This window comes from Perognathus longimembris, chromosome 28 (genome assembly GCF_023159225.1).
Source record: "Perognathus longimembris pacificus isolate PPM17 chromosome 28, ASM2315922v1, whole genome shotgun sequence".
Classification (NCBI taxonomy): domain Eukaryota; kingdom Metazoa; phylum Chordata; class Mammalia; order Rodentia; family Heteromyidae; genus Perognathus; species Perognathus longimembris.
In genome coordinates, this window is record NC_063188.1 from 15388819 (window position 1) to 15409158 (window position 20340).

The window sequence follows — 20340 nt, forward strand, 5'->3', positions numbered from 1 at the left end:
ATTCAGACAATTTAGCTCCAGGGACTGAGTTCAAGTTTGGTGCTCTACTGCCTCTCAGTGGAACACATCGTCTGCTACTGATTTCTAGACTTACATGGTTGTCAGAGTTGTAAAGAAAACAGTAGTAGGGCTGGGGATATGGACTAGTGGCAAGAGTGCCTGCCTCGTATACATGAGGCTCTGGGTTCAATTCCCCAGCACCACATATACAGAAAACGGCCAGAAGTGGCGCTGTGGCTCAAGTGGTAGAGTGCTAGCCTTGCGCAAAAAGAAGCCAGGGACAGTGCTCAGGCCCTGAGTCCAAGCCCCAGGACTGGCAAAAAAAAAAATAAAACAAAAACAGTAGTAGTTCAGCATCATTTAAGAGTAAACATTCAGGGGCTGGGGATATGGCCTAGTGGCAAGAGCGCTTGCCTTGTATACATGAAGCCCTTGGTTCTATTCCCCAGCACCACATATACAGAAAATGGCCAGAAGTGGCGCTGCGGCTCAAGTGGCAGAGTGCTAGCCTTGAGAAAAAAGAAGCCAGGGACAGTGCTCAGGCCCTGAGTCCAAGGCCCAGGACTGGAAAAAAAAAAAAGAGTAAATATTCAAAACTTCAAACACATTTCCTCCTCTACCTCCTACAGAATCTTGACAAGCTGAGTTTCATAATAAGCCCAGTAAGCTTAATAAGAACCTTCCCTCATGTTGTCCCTCATCTTGTGGACTTTTCTATCTATATTGATTTGATCCTCTTGCTTGACACTCCCTCTTTGGCTCCATATAGGACTGTTCCATTCTCCTGTGGGTTATCCACAAACCACCTCCCCAAACCACCTTTGTGCAGTTGGCCCTGCTCCATTACAGCTATCCAGGAAAGAGAATGGGGTGAAATTCAGAAACCCAGCTCTTCAGGAAGTGATGCTAAGTTAACAAAATACATCAGGCAGACATCCTGTAATTGGGTCTAACTCCCCCTCCTCCTCATTGAACTCCTCCTCACCAAAGGATCACTTGGTATCGTGGAAATGAATTAAAAGTGGGCAAGATTCCATCATCCCCTTAATTCTGCTAGAGCTTAAGGCCGATCCTGACAAGCTAGGCAGAGTCATTGTTCATTCTCGTGTGCCCATAGGGTGCTGGGCTAGAGTGCAGACAGGCAGGCCTTCTTGCCCTTTCTTATCCTCTCTGTCATCAGTCATCCTATCAAAGAATCCAGATTTCAATGGGACGAAACAAAAGACTCCGTTTTTCCGAGAAGGGTTTTAATGCGCTTACAGGCAATCTGTTGTTATATGTTATCACTGGCAGTGAATTTGAAAGATAGAAAAAAATTGCCACAGTGTTGATGGCAGTAATTTTATTTACTTTCCTCCTTCTCTGGCTTTAAAGCATGAATATTGTGCAAAATTTTCATGAGTGCAAATTTTACTGTTATGGTAACTGTAGAAACACACCGATAATAGATTTTTAAAAACAACTTTACAGGTATAATGGAAATGAATTTTAGCGTTATGATAAAAACCCAGGAATCAAATGGAGTTGTCAGCAGGTTTTTATCAAGATATAGGATCTACTGAAGAGAACTCATCAAAGGTTTCTGACTTGGATGGAGGTAAAAAACGATTTACCAGTGACACTTTCCAATGGCTAGGGCTTGTGGGTGTCAAGAGGATAATCTCCGGGGGCTGGGGATATGGCCTAGTGGCAAGAGTGCCTGCCTCGGATACACGAGGCCCTAGGTTCGATTCCCCAGCACCACATATATAGAAAACAGCCAGAAGCGGCGCTGTGGCTCAAGTGGCAGAGTGCTAGCCTTGAGCGGGAAGAAGCCAGGGACAGTGCTCAGGCCCTGAGTCCAAGGCCCAGGACTGGCCAAAAAAAAAAAAAAGAGGATAATCTCCTACAGGTACAACTCAACAGGAACGCCCACATCAAGGAATACTGTCAAGCTGGAAACAGTAGCTTATGCCTGTGATTCTAGCTAGTAAGGAGGCTGAGATTGGGAGGATCACAGGATAAGGTCAAGTCAAGCTGAGTTCATGAGATGAAGCCAGACACAGTGTCAGGTGCCTGTGATCCTAGCTCCTATGGGAAGCCTAAAATGAATGGATCGTGGCTCTGAAATGTGTCAGTGCAAAAAGCATAATGTAGGGACTGGGGATATGGCCTAGTGGCAAGAGTGCTTGCCTCGTCTACATGAGGCCCTGGGTTCAATTCCACAGCACCACATATATAGAAAATTGCCAGAAGTGGCTCAAGTGGCAAAGTGCTAGCCTTGAGCAAAAAGAAGCCAGGGACAGCGCTCAGGCCCTGAGTTCAAGGCCCAGGACTGGCAAAAAAAAAAAAGCATGATTGTATCTCAAAAATAACTAGTGCAAAAAAGGATCGGAGGTTTGGCTCACCACTAAAGTGCCTGCCTGCAGGCCCGATATGCTGAGTTTAAACCCCAGTACTGAAAATAAAAAAGAAAGAAAAAGCACACAAGGCTTTCATATCCAATATAACTAATGATATAGCATTATCATCGCCTAGAGAGACTGAAGGAATCAATCTGACTTACAGAGCTGAAAGTGGAAGCTAGGTATCCAGACCCATTTCTAAAACAACAAACTAACCAGAATGTTAGTTGTCAGTCACAAGTTGGCAGATATGAATTGTAAACATGTCAGTAAGGCAGGTCAGAGTCCATTGAAAAGATTCTGGTGGTCACCTAAGTCATGAAAATAAGAACACGTAAGAACACAATATTCAAGTTGAATTAGCTGGACTATGCCATTGATTCATTTTGACCTAAGACAATATGCTTCTTTCCTGCGGGTGTGGTTTGCAGATGTCTGTGGGACATCTGAAACCATTGCAAAGGTCTGTGTGTATCATTCCTTCGCTACACATAAGAAAATCTTCCTATGGCAAGGTTCAACAAGGGCCTATCTCTGTGTATGAGAATATCAGAGGTTCAGGAGAACACTTCCTCTTGTTCTGAACCTTAGTGGCATAGCCTCTGGAAGACAATGCGGCAGTCCCAAGTCATTTTCTGACTGTAGTTCACTCACAGAAAGCTAATGTATTCCAATTTTACACCCCATATATTTACTCAATATTTATGATGAGCTATATCCCTTGTACTAAGAATCATTTATGTACTCGAGAAAGGAAGGTACGAAGCAAAACCTATTTGGTGGACTCTGCATTTGTAAAGCAGTAAGGCCTACGAGTGATAGTATAATGTGGACTTCTACACACTTTAAAGGTCAAAAAGAAAGTGCTAAGAGCACATGTTATTCATTGCCCTGCCCCCTCGCCTCCCAGCTGTCATCACTTCTACTGGGAAACCTTCTTTATCTTGATTCCCCCCCCACCATGGAGTTTGGCCCCCTTCACTATGCACACATGACACAGCTGGCATCCTTCTGCCACTATGTTATCACAGTCCATGGTCGCCAGGCTCCATTGTCAATAAAATGTTTATTTCTCTAGACGAGGGACTTATGATTTCTGCATCTTCAAAGCATATCACAGTGCCAGAGCACAGGAAAAGTGCTCATTCTAAGATTAATTTTTAAGTGAGAGAATAAAGAAACATACATGTATCCTAGGGAGAATGAAGGAGTATATAAAAGTTTGTGTCAAGGAGATAACATTCAATGGCGGGGCTGGGAATATGGCCTAGTGGTAGATTGCTTGCCTCCCATATATGAAGCCCTGAGTTCGATTCCCCAGCACCACAAATACAGAAAAAGCCAGAAGGGGTGCTGTGGCTCAAGTGGCGGAGGGCTAGCCTTGAGCAAAAAGAAGCCAAGGACAGTGCTCAAGCCCTGAGTCCAAGCCCCAGAACTGGCCAAAAAACAAAAACAAATAAACATTAAATGGCTCTTAGCCAGTCATGTCTGTAATCTCAGCACTTGGGAAGTTAAGGCAAGAGGATCATGAGTCCAAGGCCAGCCTAGGTTACTACATAGCAAGACACTGTTAAAATTATACTTCTTGAAGAACTGTTATGATGTACACACTAACTAACAATGGTACAGAATGCACTTTAAAAACAATATTTAGGAAGCTGGGAGCTGGTGGCTCAAGCCTATAACCCTAGCAATTCAGGAGGCTGGAATCTGAGGATAATGGTTTAAAGCCAGCTCACACTATCTCTAATTAACTACCAAAAAAGTCAGAAGTGGAGCTATAACTCAAGTGGAAAAGTGCTAGCCTTTAACAAAAAAAAAAATCTCAGAAATAGTGCCTAGACCCTGAGTTTAAGCCCCAGGACCAGCACCAAAATAATAATAATAATAATAATAATAATAATAATAATAATACTCTGGGGCTGGGGGTGTAGCACAGTGGTAGAACATTTGCCTGGCATGTGTGATGCCTTCAGTTTAATTACCAGCAATACAAAAATTATTCTGAAAAAAAACACAAATAATACTTTGAATGAGTTTCTACTTCTACCATAGTGAAGTATTTAGTACCAAACTTGGCTCACCAAATGCATTTAGAAAATGAGACAGAATATGTGAAACAAATGTTTTCAGGCATGTAGCCATAATCCATATGAAAACAGGATAATTAAGATAATTAAGAAAAACTCATCTCTTTGTCCATGTACAAGGAAAAGGAACTTTAACAAAGCTCAACAGACATTGTCAATTCAGAAAACAGAGACTAGGGTTCGAGGAAGCTAAGATGAGTGAACATTATTGGACGAATAGGGAAAATGTGGGAAAAGATATTTTAAAAACATATGTTTATATGGGTTAGTATACAACAATAGACTCAGGGCTACTCCATGTGCATTTCCTACATCACACATATGATAAAGTTTTATGTGGCCAGATAATGAAAACCAGAAGGGTTCTATAAGCAGAAAAATGTACAGTGCTCACACAGAATTAAAAGATATGTAAGTTCCTGCAAGATAGAAAAAGGTGGACTTTTTTGGACATTCATGTAATCCAATAGAAGCTTTAAGCAGGAGCATATATTAGTACTAAGGCTTAAAAATCTGCATAAAGTCTACAATAGATCTGCTTTTAAGAAAGTCTCGAAAACATAGCCCAAGTATGTTGTAATGAACTGTAAGTAACACAGCTGTCTCCAGTTAAAGCTTATAGTCATTGAAAGAAGACACTCAACAAGATACTATTCTGAAAAATTATTAAACATGCAAAGAACATGAAAATGCTTTCCACAAACAAAAGAAAAGTTTCAGGCAATAGAAGTAGAGCAAAATGATGACAGAGCTGGTAGCATGAGTACACAATAACTTCAAAATAGTCATTTTAAACATGCTCCAGTAAAAAAAAAAATGAAAGGGCAGATGAACATAATGAAAGAAATGAAAAAATTTTAAGAAGAAACAGGTACAGCTTCAATATCTGAAAACAATATAATATGAAAAGTAAAGTGTTTTGTGTTTTAAGATAATTCTGTAGAGGTTGGGAATATGGCTTAGTGGTAGAGTGCTCACCTTGCATGCATGAAGCCCTGGGTTCGATTCCTCTGCACCACATAAACAGAAAAGGCCAGAAGTGGAGCTGTGGCTCAAGTGGCAGAGTGCTAGCCTTGAGCATAAAGAAGCCAAGGGACAGTGCTCAGGCCCTGAGTCCAAAGCCCCAGGACTGGGAAAAAAACAAAACAAAACATAATTTTGTAGTTTGAAAGCAAATTAGATATTTCAGATAAAATTATAAGTGATTTTGATCATCTGACACAAGAACCTACAGTGAAAAAACTCAGAAAAAATAATCGAGGTTTTTTTTTTTTGGTTTGTTTTTTGCTAGTCCTAGGGCTTGGACTCAGGGCCTGAGCACTGTCCCTGGCTTCTTTTTGCTCAAGGCTAGCACTCTGCCACTTGAGCCACAGCGCCACTTCTGGCCATTTTCTATATATGTGGTGCTGGGGAATCGAACCCAGAACTTCATGTATAGGAGGCAAGCACTCTTGCCACTAGGCCATATTCCCAGCCACAAAATAATAGAGTTATATAGATCAACTTATCAAGCATTCTAACATATGTATAATTGAAAATTGCCAAATTAAACTACAACAGAAGTTGGAAAATGTATTTGAGGAAATAATGTCCAATAATATCCAAAATAAATGTCAATAAATTTGATGAAAATTATAAATCCATAAAAATCCCACAAACTCACTTAGGATAAACATCAAGCAAACAACACAGAGAAACACCATAATGAAATTGCTGGAAAGCCACAATTAAATGGGAAATTTTCAATACTAACCAGAGAAGAAAAAGAAATGCCATATGCAGGAGGTCAAAAACAAGAATGACAGAAACAGTACAAAACTCATGGAAAGTCATCTTGAAATTTCCAAGTATTCTTCATGAATATATCCTTCAAGTTACAAGTGTTCTCAGACCAAAAACGATGAGAACTACTGTAAACAATTTAATTAACCTCTTCTTAAGCCGAAATTATCATAGACTGAAGATATGGTTTCTCCCCTTACTTCTGCTTGCAGACGTCCTAGTTTTTGTAGCACTGGAGTTATGTGTGTGTTTATTATATTCATCTTGGAGATTAGATGTCAAGTCTCTCAGTGCTGTAGGAGAAACTGAGACAGATTAACTTCCTCAGGTACTGTAAACTACTGTGTCTATATGGAAATCTTTTTTCAAGAATAAAAATAAAATGAAGACTATTTCCTAACAAACAAAAGCCAAAAGATTTATTTCTTGCCCATAGACTTGTAAGATAAGAAACTCTAAAAGCTGTCTTTCAGCCTCAAGGAAGTATGGACCAGGTAGAAGCTGAAATGCAAACAAGAAACTGAAGTGCTCTGGAATGACAAATACATAGGCAGGTTGTTTTTTTTTTTTTTAGTTTTCCATTTTTAAATGTTTTAAATGATAACCAATACCACAGCAAAATAATAGTGTGCTCTGTGATTTGTAAGTATGTAGATGTAAAATCTATGACAATAATAGTGCAAAGGAAAAGAGAGGGCAAATGGAAATGTTTTGCCCTTAAGCTTGTATGTTATATGTGAATTGAAATCACAATATCAGAAAACAAAAATATTTTACGATTTATATAGTAAGCCTTAGAGAAAATGTAGGACAAAAACAAAGAAGCATATATAGCAAGCCCATAGGAGATTGGTGAATGGAATTCTGGGAAATAATTAATACAAGTCAAAACTGAGGACTTGGGCTGGGGATATGGCCTAGTGGCAAGAGTGCTTGCCTCATATACAGGAGGTCCTAGGTTCAATTCCCCAGCACCACATATACAGAAAATGGCCAGAAGGGGCGCTGTGGCTCAAGTGGCAGAATGCTAGCCTTGAGCAAAAACAAGCCAGGGACAGTGCTCAAGCCCTGAGTCCAAAGCCCAGGACTGGCAAAAAACAAAACAAAACAAAACAAAAAAAACAAAAAAAAACTGAGGACTTATTTCTCTTGTACAATTATGGTGGTTCCTTCCATTCAAACACTCCTTAGAAACACTGACACTTTTTAGAACCTTCGGCGTTGATTAGTCTTAATGTTCTTTCTTCTTGCCAATATTGAATACTAAATAACAAAGGAATACATCATTGTACTAAAAATCTCCATTATCACTAGAAATGAGGAGTTAAAGAGAAAAATAGCATTCACACAAACTTACCATATTTATTTCCCAAGCTTGAACCTCCCCTTTGAATTCTCAGGCTCATGTAAACATTGATCTGCCAAGTATTTCTATTTGATCTTCAAACTTAAAATCTCCCAAATCCAACTCTTTATTTCAGTTTTGTTGTTTAAATAAAACATACTATACACTTGATTTCTTTTTGAGGTATTGAAAATGTAAGCTGTCTATAGCAAGGGTAACAAAAACACTAAAAGCCATTGAATTGCACATTTTACATAGATGAATTATATGTTGTGCTCCTTTTGTTTAATGTTTTCAAGATTAATTGAGGGCTTTTATATATTAATACTTTATCTCTTCTTAGAGGTGTATAATATTCAATGGTCTATATATACATATACATGTATATGCCATATTTTCTCTATTCATTTGTACTTGGTAGACATTTTGTTTATGCCTTTTGGTAATATTAATAATATTTAAAATAAAATGAAAACGTTTTTTGCCAGTCCTGGGGCTTGAACTCAGGGCCTGAGCACTGTCCCTGGCTTCTTTTTGCTCAAGGCTAGCACTCTGCCACTTGAGCCACGGTGCCCTTCCTGGCTTTTTCTATATATGTGGTGCTGAGAAATTGAAGCCAGGACTTCACGTGTACAGGGAGAGTCATTTCAAGCTATTTTATGAAGTAGACTAGATATGTACATACTAAACATACAAGCACCACATGATATATTGATCCTAGTTCTGAATGACTTTTATGTTGAGAAATCTGTCTATGGTGCAAAGGCACACTTGAAATTCTACTTGAAATTCTGTCCCTTTCAAGAAGTGTAGGAAACTATTTAGATTATTGAAGGAGTGTTAAACACTGCCACAGTGTCCCATGATGTCATTCACAAAGCAAGGCGCTGCATCGTCAACAATTTCATTCATGCGGAAACCATTTATAAAGAATGAACAAAGAGCTGGGTGCCAGTGGCTCACCTGTAGTCCTAGCTACTCAGGAGGGTGAGATCTGAGGATCATGGTTCAAAGCCAACCCAGGCAGGAAAGTCAGTGAAACTCTTATCTCCAATGAACAACCAGAAAACCAGAAGTGGTGCTGGGATTCAAGTGGTAGAGCACTAGCCTTGAGCTGAATTGCTCAAGGACAGCATCCAAGCCCAGAGTTCAAGCCCTATGACTGACCCAAAAAAAAAGAAAAGAAGAAAAAGAAGGCACAACGTTCCAGGCATAATGTTCAATCCTGTGGGTAAGAAAACAAAGTGGTCTTTTTTTTTTATACAAAACCAGAATGTACAGATTGGCAAAATGAAGAGTCACAAATTTACTTCAACCTATGTTCACTGGACTTTTGCTCTGTTCCAGTTATTGTTAGTTAACAACCAAACAGTAGTTCCCGTCTCCAATTTACATCGAATTCTGATTTTTTTGTCTTTTTTGCCAGTCTTGGGGCTTGAACTCAGAGCCTGAGCACTGTGCCTGGCTTCTTTTTACTCAAGGCTAGCACTCTATCACTTGAGCCACGGCACCCTTCCTGGCTTTTTCTATGTATGTGGTGCTGAGGAATTGAAGCCAGGGCTTCATGTGTACAGGGCGAGCACTGTACCCCTAGGCCATATCCCTAGCAGAATTCTGAATTTTTATAGATAGGGTTGAAAGCTAGAATCAGTGAGTAGCAATGCATGCCTTACATGAAAAGGGGGGAATTTGGAATATGTGTAGGTTTAGTGGAATCAATATTTTAGATGAGTCTCACTATGTCCTCAACCTTGTGATCCTCCTGTTTCAGCCTCCCAAGAAAGATCAAGTATATTCAAAGCCACATTTTTATTAGAACTTATTACTGTACAGCTGGGTTTCACTGTGCTACTTCTGGACTTTGATCGACACCACATTTTAATCAACATTCATCACAGTCTCTTTGAAAATTATCCATGCCACATCCCATTTATAATTTTTTCTCCAAAGTTGATCAATGTGGCCTTCCTCTTACCACTTTCCATTAAACTGGATGCTATTTCTCACTATGATTTACAGCCACTCAATTCTATCACTCACAAAATATGTTATGTAGATACACTTCAGGCTTTGCCTATTTTGGCCAGGGTAGAAGGGTTGAGCAAGAACTGGTTCTAGTGTTTACAGAAGCACTAGGTGAAGGCTGAGCCAGGGAGCTATAATGGTGGTGGGGTAATATATTTTGGAAAGCAGGTAGTTCAATGACCCAAATCAATTAGTAAGACAAAGTTCAAAAATAGAGGTCTGTTCTTCTATAAGGAATCACAGTATAGAGTCTAAAACTGGAAAAACCCAGCCTCCGAACTAAAATAAATTTAATGTGAGTTAGTAAACCCTAAAGTTTCAGAGCCCTTCATAAGGATATATTTTTCCCAATGCTCTGATCACAGCATAGGTTATTTACTAAGTGATTCAAACATCTGCTAGTTTTGAATGGGGCCCAGAAGAAAAGAAAACTCTGCAAGGGGATGAGGTTGCTGTGAGAGCCAGCTGCTCTGCTACTTGAGCCAGATAATGCAATGGTGCTTCAAAAGCCAGTGACAGATAAGAATGTTGTTTGGAGTCCCTAGCGCCATACGTGAGTTGTGGTGTGAGCCCTTAGGATTTCTGAGCCAAGGCTCTTACTCTTTTGAAAAATAGCTCTTAGCCTGTGACATAACATTAGTAGGAACTAAACATTTGATATGGCTCACAAAGTTACCATGTGACCTGAGCTCCCTAAAATGACCTTGGTTTTCCTTGACCCACCAAGCCACAACATTAGGCATATACAGCAACTGTCCACCATCCACTGGAAAAATGTATTTGTAGTCAAGCTGGAGCTGATCCTGAAGACACAGTTAAGTCACATGTAGAAACAGCTCAAGCGTCCATGCCCCTCAATTTTGCTACACTTTTTCCCCAGGAACTCATGGGGAGCACCCTATAATCAGATGATAAAGGAAGGGGAAACTCATTAACAGCCACATCCTCACCGTATGTAAGCACCATGTGAATATGGACAGCTGTACGACGTCATCCCTGTCTGGATCACGTCTTAAGAACAATGGTGAAGAGACACCTTCAGTGTGCAGAACTGTTGCGGGGGTGGTGAAGGGGGGTCATGGATCTTGAACTCAGGGCCTGGGTACTGTCCCTAAGCTGTTTTTGCTCAAGGCTACTGCTCTACCACTTTGAGCCACAGCACCACTTCTGGGTTTCTGGTGGTTAACTGGAGATAAGAGTCTCACAGACTTTCCTGCTGGGGCTAGCCTTGAACTATAATCCTCAGCTCTCAGCCTCCTGAGTAGCTAGGTTTAGAGGTGTGAGCCACCAGTACCTGGCTTCAGTGTGCAGAACTTTAAGCAAAGCACCTGAATTCTCAATTTGCTTCAAAGTAGAAATAACCAGACATATGATAATTCCCAGGCTATGGACAATGGTTTAGCTGCCTGAACAAGGACTTGGAAGAAATATGAGTGAAATATTGTTAAGGAAAATATTGGGGGGAGAGGTATGTGGATAGACCTCCCTGTGTGAGCAAAATAATGAATATTTTGTGTTCCATGTGAATGCTCATCAGTAGATAACATTAACAGAGGAGGCTTTTAATAATCAACTGCATAGTGTAAGCCATTTTGGGGGTACTACTCAGACTCTTTTCTGAGTCAGCCATGTCCTCATTCACTGGGCTCATAAACAAAGTAGCCCTATTGGCTGGGATGAGAATTTTACATGGGCTCACCAATAGCCACTGTCAAGGACCCAAAAGAAGTCATGGTCCTAAAAGGAAAGATGCTTCCACAAGGAGACACAGCTATTACTTTATTGAACTTGGAATTGAGAATGCTGCCTGGCCACTTTGACCTCCGTATGCCTCTGAAGCAAGAGGCAAAGAAAGGAGTTGTAGCACTGACTCAGGTGATTGGCTCTTAATGACCAATGGGGAAACTGGACTGTTGCATCACAGGGTAAGAAAGGAAACATCAGGCTGGGAATATGGCCTAGTGGCAAGAGTGCTTGCCTCTTATACATGAAGCTCTAGGTTCAATTTTTCAGCACCACATAAACAGAAAAAGCTGGAAGTGGTGCTGTGGCTCAAGTGGTAGAGTGCTAGCCTTGAGAAAAAGAAGCCAGGGACAGTGCTCAGGCCCTGAGTTCAAGCCCCAGAACTGGCAAGAAAAAAAAGAAAGAAAGGAAAAGTCTGCATATAGGTGGCATATAGTATGGTGTATTCTCTCATGTCTTATACTTGCAGTCAATGGAAAACAACAGTAATCCAATCCAGGAATGACTAAACAATGACCCAGAGCCTTCAGGAGTGAAAGTTTGTCACCCACAACATAACAAATGTACTTGCTGAAGGCCACAGTTTGTAAAATAGGTAGTAGAAGAAGGCAGTTATAAATAATGGCAATGACCCTGGGATGACTTGCAGAGAAAAGACCTGTAATTGTTATTAGTATTTATTTCTTTATTTTCAAGTGAGCCCTCTCCCTAATGATCTAATAACTTGATCCATTACTATTTCTTGAGTGTCTACTGTATTCTGGGCTCTGTACCAGGCAAAGGTCAAGAAGAAAGGCATAGCATCCTGCAAGCGGATGGCGAAGGTTGAACATGGGAGGAGTAAGGTGAAAGATACTCAGCCAGTGCTCTCCTCTGTATCCTGCTAGAAAAGACTAAACACAAGACACTTTAGGGTATAAAAGGAGATTTGAGAAGGGAAGGGCATGGCCTTGCTTAGTGTTGAAATATGGCTGGCGAAGCTGTTTGGGAACTGCTTTACATCTCACAATCTGAAGGGCTCTTAGATTGCTTCCATGTTCAGGCTGCCTTTAAAGAGCCCTTTTGTTTGAAGACCACTTTCCTTTGTATGACGTCATGCTTACTGCCTATAGATGTTTCTGAGCTGTCAAGAGCGCTCCAAACCTTCTGGAAAGTCCTTGAAACAAAGGTTACTGTGCGATGTAGAGACCAGATGCTCAGGCTCCCATGAGTGGGTGGGAAATAGAAAGACAGAAAGGAAGAAAAAAAAGAAAGAATGAGCTTTACAATGGAGAATGGCTAGGTCGCTCTTGGGAACATTTGTAATGGAAATAAGTCCTAGACTTAGTTTTTAGTTCAACTTCATCTCCCTTGTAATGACTGAGACTAATGGATCAAAGTGGGACAAAGCAAGAGGCTACTGTAGGGGAATCGAATGTAGTGGAAAGTTACCTCTGAGAACAGAAAATCTGGAGATTGAAAGCATTTGAAAGTTCCTGTTCAACTCTAATAGGACATTAGTGTGGCGTGGAAGAGTCTGCAGAGTATAGCCTTAGTTTACCAATGTCTTGTTTTTGACTTCTCTTTGACCTCAAGCCTAGACTATGACCCTTGAATTTCCCATCCTGAGGCCCATTCTGTCTTTACTTCTCTACCCTCTCCCAGGATCCTTTCCTTTTGGAGCTGTGATTCCCCCACTGAACCCTTACACTGCTTACCTACCTAAGCATTTTTCTTCTACTACTGTATCCCAAAAAGCATTGATTCCTTATGTGCACATAGCTTTACCTTCACACGTAGACTCTAAGTGTCTGGAGGACTGGTACCAGTCTTATTCTTCCTGTGACCAAGTGTGTTGTACTCATTTAAGAGATCAAATAGGATCATCTAGTTGCTATATTTCAGGAGATTAATCCATTGGTCTCTCCACTTAATTTTCATATGACATTGAACAACAGTCTTTTTCTGTCTTTGCCTCAATTCCCTCACATGTAAACGATGAGCTTGAGCTCAATGAAACCTAGCAATCTTCCAGGCTTTGGTAGCACATGATTGTGCAAATCAATACTGAAAATAAAGATCAATCCAGCACCTAACCACTCAGGGAAAAAAATGTCCATTAAATAAACCTGGCTGGGAATGTGGCTTAGTGGTAGAGTGTTTGTTTGCCTAGCATGCATGAAGCCCTGGGTTCCATTCCTCAGCACCACATACACAGAAAAAGCCAGAAGTGGTGCTGTGGCTCAAGTGGTAGAGGGCTAACCTTAAACAAAAAGCCAGGGACAGTACTCAGGCCCTGAGTTCAAGCCCCAGGACTGGGAAAAAAACAAAACAAAAAAGTAAAATTAACCAAAACAACAATCAACATCGAAAGAGGGAACGTAAGGGAATCTATGAGGTTTCTGATTAGGAACTTGTATGAGAATTGAGATGTGGGGGTACTAATTCAGAGACCAGAATTTTCCAGCCTTTAGTGCTTGATAAACAGGAATTTTCTTCTATAATAGACAAAGGGGTCCATCTAGGTGTAATGCTTTTTGTTAACAACTGGCTGCAATTTCCCATCACTCAGCAATCAAGTACTCCTGAACGTGAGTTAGGTTAGGAATGCTCCCACACACTGCCATCTAGTGGCAGTTCAGAGACACAGTGGAGACAAATTATTCTCAAGTCTGTCTACTCATGAAAAATGAAAAAGTCCTCTGAAGGAAAACTTTGTAAAGAAACGAAGAAAGACCAAGTCAAAGACAGAGATAAGGCCAAGGCAAGTGGCACAGAGATATGCACAAATATTTATGAAGCCACATAGACCTTTCACTGAAAATGGGAGACTAGAAGGTAAGAGGGGCTCAGAATGTCAATATTTTGGGGGATGCGATGACACAGGCTTCAGGTTTACCTAAGAAGCTGTTTTCCCCCTCAATTTCTCCATGACACCACATTCTTTCAGTTAGTATATTCCCCTCCCGCTGCAGAGACCTGTCAATCTATGCACACCATGCTCAAAAATAAATAAACAGGGCTGGGAGTACGGCCTAGTGGCAAGAGTGCTTGCCTCCTACACATGAAGCTCTCGGTTCAATTCCCCAGCACCACATATATGGAAAATGGCCAGAGGGGGCGCTGTGGCTCAAGTGGCAGAGTACTAGCCTTGAGCAAGAAGAGGCCAGGGACAGTGCTCAGGCCCTGAGTCCAAGGCCCAGGACTGGCCAAAAAAATAAAAATAAAAATGAATAAATAAATAAACAAAATAAATCAGCAACAGTGTAAACCCTTCCTGTAGTTATACATAAAGGACTATGGTTGGGTGTCAGTGTCTCAGGCCTGTCATCCTAACTACTCAGGAGACTGAGACCTAACAATTACGATTCAAAGCCAGTCTGAACAGGAAAGTCTGTGGGATTCTTATCTTCAATTAACCACAAAAAGCCAAAAATGGAGTGGTAGAGTACTAGTGGCACAAAGGCTCAGAGACAGTGCCCAGGCTCTGAGTTCAAGCCCTAGGACCAGCAAAAGAAAGGCATTGGGGAGGGGGATTATGGAAGGCAAAATACTGTTTACAACAAAGAGTACCAACAATGATATCTCCAGATTTATGGATATGTCTATGTCCACGTATTAATGTGAAGTATCTGAGATGCTTCTCCCATTTCAGACATTTCTTACTAGTGAAGTTCAGACTTATATTTCCAACTGTACTGGATATGTCTGAATGGCCTCATTAATTTTCAAAATAAAAGGTTCTGTAATCTGTAACTTCCATTTCCTGCATGGATGGAAGGAAATCTTTCTCTTTTTCTATGTCTTCCTATTTTAATCCCATCTACTTTAGCTAAAAGAAATGCTTGATGAAACTTTCCAATACAAAAATTTCCAAAACTGCCTTCTTTCTCCTTCCCTCTAAAAATTATATTTTCCTTATTTCTGTGTCTCTTCCTTTAACCCTCCCTGTTATCCAAATCCCCAGGTTATGTCTTAGAGATTTTATCCAAAGCAATCTCTTTTAATTATCATATGCTGTCAAATTAGAATTGTACATATTTATAGAGTACACTGTTGTGTTATGATTTTCAATACAATGTCAAAAATGATGCAATCTATTCCTCACTGCAAACATTTGATATCTTTTGTGATGAGAATATTCATGATCATCCCCTCTCACAACAATGTAACATATGGAATTCAACCACTGGGCAATAGATCTGAAAAGACAAGCAGTGTTGGATGCTGTTGCTTTATGACTGTAATTTTAGTTATTGGGGAGCTGAGGTTGGGAGAACCACGGTTCAAAGCCAGTGTAGACACATACGTCAGACTCCTCTTTCTCAACCCGTAAGTGGGCATGAGTGATACCTGTCATAGTAGCTTTATCTGTCACAGAAAACTGAAATTGGGCAGATTTCAGTTGCACACCAGCTTGGGCTGAAAAGTCCATTAGGACCCCATCTCAATGGAAGGAAGCTTGATGTGGTGCAACATGCTTGTCATCCCGCTTATAATGGGAAGTAGATCATGATCTCGGCACCCATGGGGTAGGAAGTGAGACTGTATCTCACAAATTACCAATGCAAAAAAAAAAGCCTAGAAAGAACTCAGTAGTAGAGTACCTGCCCAACAAGTACCAAGCCCTGAGTTGACACCCTGGTTCTTTAAAAATAATCAAAGAAATCCCTCCTCCATAACTGACACTGTGACTTCTGATGATCGCCTCCTCATTACCAGCATCTGTAGCCTCTGGTAACCTTCCTTCTACTCCCTGCTTCTTTAAGTTCCATTGTTTTGGATTTCACATATAAGTGACATCATGTAGTACTTGTCTTTTTTTTCTGTTGTTGCTAGTCCTACGGCTTTAACTCAGGGCCTGAGCACTGTCCCTGGCTTCTTTTTGCTCAAGGCTAGCACTCTGCCACTTGAGCCACAGCGCCACCTCTGGTCGTTTTCTATATATGTGGTGCTGGGGAATCCAACCCAGGGCTTCATGTATAGGAGACAAGCACTCTTGCCACTAGGCCATATTCCCAGCCCCTAGCATTTGTCTTTTTAACATGACTAACTTTAATAAGTACAAAGTGGCCTAGTTCCGGCCATATTGTTGTGGCAGGATTTCTCCCCCTCCCCATTTTTTTTTGGTTTTGTTTGTTTTGGGGTACTGGGATTCAAACTCAGGACGTTGCACTTGCTAGGCAAGTGCTTTGCCACTGAGCTACATCTCAGCCCTCCCCCTGCCTTTTATTCTTTTTTATATTTTTAAATTTATTTTTATTTTTGCCAGTCCTGGGCCTTGAACTCGGGGCCTGAGCACTGTCCCTGGCTTCCTTTAGCTCAAGGCTAGCACTCTGCCACTTGAGCCACAGCACCACTTCTGGCCGTTTTCTGTATATGTGGTGCTGTGGAATTGAACCCAGGGCCTCATGTATACAAGGCAAGCACTCTTGCCACTAAGCCATATTCCCAGCCCCTACATCATGCTTTTTGCACTGACACATTTCAGAGCCACCAGAGCACAGCCCTGATTTTTCTTTTTAAAATTTCTTTCACCTCTGTGAGGCAGGCTTCAATCTTCCAATGAGATGCTATTCTCAAAGGCTGGCTGATTTACCCTTTTTTGTTTGTTCGCTTGCCAGTCCTGGAACTTGAACTCAGGGCCTGAGCACTGTCCCTGGCTTTTTTTTTTTTTTTGCTCAAGGCTAGCATTTGAGCCACAGCGCCCACTTGTGGCTCTTTCTGCGTATGTGGTGCTGAGGAATGAAACCCAGGGTTCGGGTATGCTAGGCAAGCATTCTACCACTAGGCCACATTCCCAGCCCCTTGACTCTAATTTTAAGGCTCTACCCACAAGTTGTATAGTTCACTTTCAACATAGTGTTTAGTACCATTGATGCTTTTGTTCACCTTTTGTCCCTCCATTTCTGTGACCCCCCACAATCCCAAAGGCAGTTAAATGAACAAACAAGACAAAAGGAAAAGGAAACAAAGGAGCAACAAAGACAAAAACACATCTTTTGCATTTCTTGGAGTTTATTTTGATCTTATTGTATATGATCATTTACACATAGCTATTCTGCCTTTGGGATCCTCTCCTAAAAATATCCTCCTTTGGTCTCACTCCGTGTGAATGTCTAGAGTCCTGTATACTTTATCATGTCCCAGTGTATTTTTTTTACCATCCAGGATGTTTACTTGTAGATTTATAGGCACATTTTAGTTACCACAGGTGAGGAAAACCATACAGTCTGTATTTCTTAAGGTCTGGCTTGCTTCACTTAATATAATTTTTAATGTAACCTCATCTACCACCAAATGATCCTTCAAAAAAAGAAACAAAGATATATAAAGAATGATTAAAAGAATTGATGGTAGGCTTGCTTAAAAGAAATGGTAAAGGGGGGCTGGGGATATGGCCTAGTGGCAAAAGTGCTTGCCTCCCATATATGAAGCCCTGGGTTCGATTCCCCAGCACCACATATATAGAAAACGGCCAGAGGTGGCGCTGTGGCTCAAGTGGCAGAGTGCTAGCCTTGAGCAAAAAGAAGCCAGGGACAGTGCTCAGGCCCTGAGTCCAAGGCCCAGGACTGGCAACAACAACAACAAAAAGAAATGGTAAAGAATGTCCTTCAGGCAGAGTATCAGAAATAATAGATTAATATTAGAAATATAAATATATTTTTATTTCTTTCCCTGACTTCTATAACAGAGATAGGATTTTATGAATAAACAATTAAACAGCAGCATTGTTGTATTTATAACATATAATACAAATGACAATGAAGCTACAAAGAGTAGTGGAGTTGAAGTGCAGAGAAGAGTAAGGACATGTAGATCTGTTGGAGAAAGTATATTTTCCTAGTATTATTGCAAGTAGACTATGGTGAACTAAAATATGATCATTTTGATTCTTAAAGAAACTAAAAAATTAAAATTCATGCTTAAAAACAACAGGAGCACTTAAATGATGTACTTAAAATGGTGTTTTTCAATGCAAAAGAAGGAGTTAGGGGACAACAGATATGAGAGACATGGAAAATCTAAACCAGAATTGTAAATGTAATCATCTCAATAATTACATTAATGGAAATTATATAAGCATTCCCAGTGAAAAGGCAGATACTGGTAAAGTGGATGCAAAAGTGGGAACTAGCTATATGTCCTCTAGGGGAATGATAAAGAAATTAAAAAAAAGATAACAAACAGCCAACAAAGGAGAGCTGAGGCAGCTGTATTACTATCACACAAAATAGATTTTAAAACAAGAAATATCACTACAGAACAAAAAGACATATAGTAGTTGTCCAAAAAAGACAGCAATTATAAATGCATATACCATTAATAATAAAATATGAAAGGACAAGAAGCAAAACAGACATGATTCCAAAGAAAAATGAACAATTTATCAATAATAGTTATAGATTTTAATGCCTTAACCTCAATGATTGATAGAACAACTAGGCAAAAAATTGGCAAAGACATAATAAGGTTTATGAAATATCATCAAACAATTCTACTCAAGTAATATATAAAACATCTACCCAACAACCAAAAAACATATTTTTAAAGCATAAAAGTAACATTCAGAATATGGTATAAACTACATCTAAGAGCATAAGAAAAGCTTTAGGCTTGGCACCGGTGGCTCATGCCTATAATCCTAGCTACAGAAGGCTGGGATCTGAGGATTGTGGTTCAAAGCCAGCCCAGGGAGGAAAGTTCCTGAGACTCTTATCTCCAATTAAGCACCCGAAAACTGAAAACCAGAGTGATGCTGTGGCTCAAGTGTACAATGCTAGCCTTGAGCTGAAGAGTTCAGGGACAACACCCAGGCAGGCCCAGAGTTCAAGCCCCACCACTGACCAACGGAAAAAAAAGGAAAAAGAAAGAAAGAAAGAAAGAAAGAAAGAAAGAAAGAAAGAAAGAAAGAAAGAAAGAAAGAAAGAAAGAAAGAAAGAAAGAAAGAAAGAAAGAAAGAAAGAAAGAAAGAAAGAAAGAAAGAAAGAAAGAAAGATAAAAGAAAGGCTTTAGGTACGTTCAATAAGAAAATGAGAATTGAGAAGAAAAAACTGGTAAATTCATAAATAATAGAAAATTAAGCAATATGTTTATTGACAACTTAGAGATCAAAGAATGAAGAAGGAAAGTAGGCAAGTGACTAAAGAAATAAAAACAATGGCATCTGGATTGAAAATGAAAAAAAATGTACTCATTTGTAGGATTCTGTGTATAAACAATTCAAGAGAATAATAGAAGTAACAAATAGTTTAGAGAACTCACAGTATATAAGACCAACGTACAAAAATAAGTTGTGTTTGTATATATACTAGCAACAGTCAGAAATTAAGGGGTTATTTTCGATGCTATTTACAAGAGCATCAAAAAATTGAAATACTTCAGAATAAATTTAGATAGAGATGAAAAATCACTATGCATTGAAAACTATAAATCATTCCTGGCAAAAATTAAAGAATAAAAGAATCTGTAGTCACAGATTAGAAGTCTCAATACTGTCAAGATGCCAATGATTTTTAAATGGGTACAAAATATCAATGCAAGCAATACCATTGCGGGCTCCTGTGCTGAAAGTGACACTCTAACAAGATTTATACAGAAATACAATGGGACAGAATAGACCAAAAATTTGAAGAGAAAAAGTTACTGAGTTCCAAAACATAAAAAAAGAAGACACTTTAATAAGACAAAGATAAGCAAAAACAACTCCAAGAGAAGGACACAGGAGGATTCTATTGTTGACGTTATCTTTAAAGTTCTAGATGAATTTCCTGTGGCATACCCTACATGGTTACTGTATATGATTTTGGCACACTGGATATTGTATATATGCCTACCTGATCTAGGGAAGGGAAAGAAAAATGAGAGTGTAAGGTATCACAAGAAATGTATTTACTGCCTTATTATGTACTGTACCCCCTTTGCACAACACCTTGTCAATAAAATTTAATTTAAAAAAAAGACATTTTAATAATGACACAAGGGCTGGGAA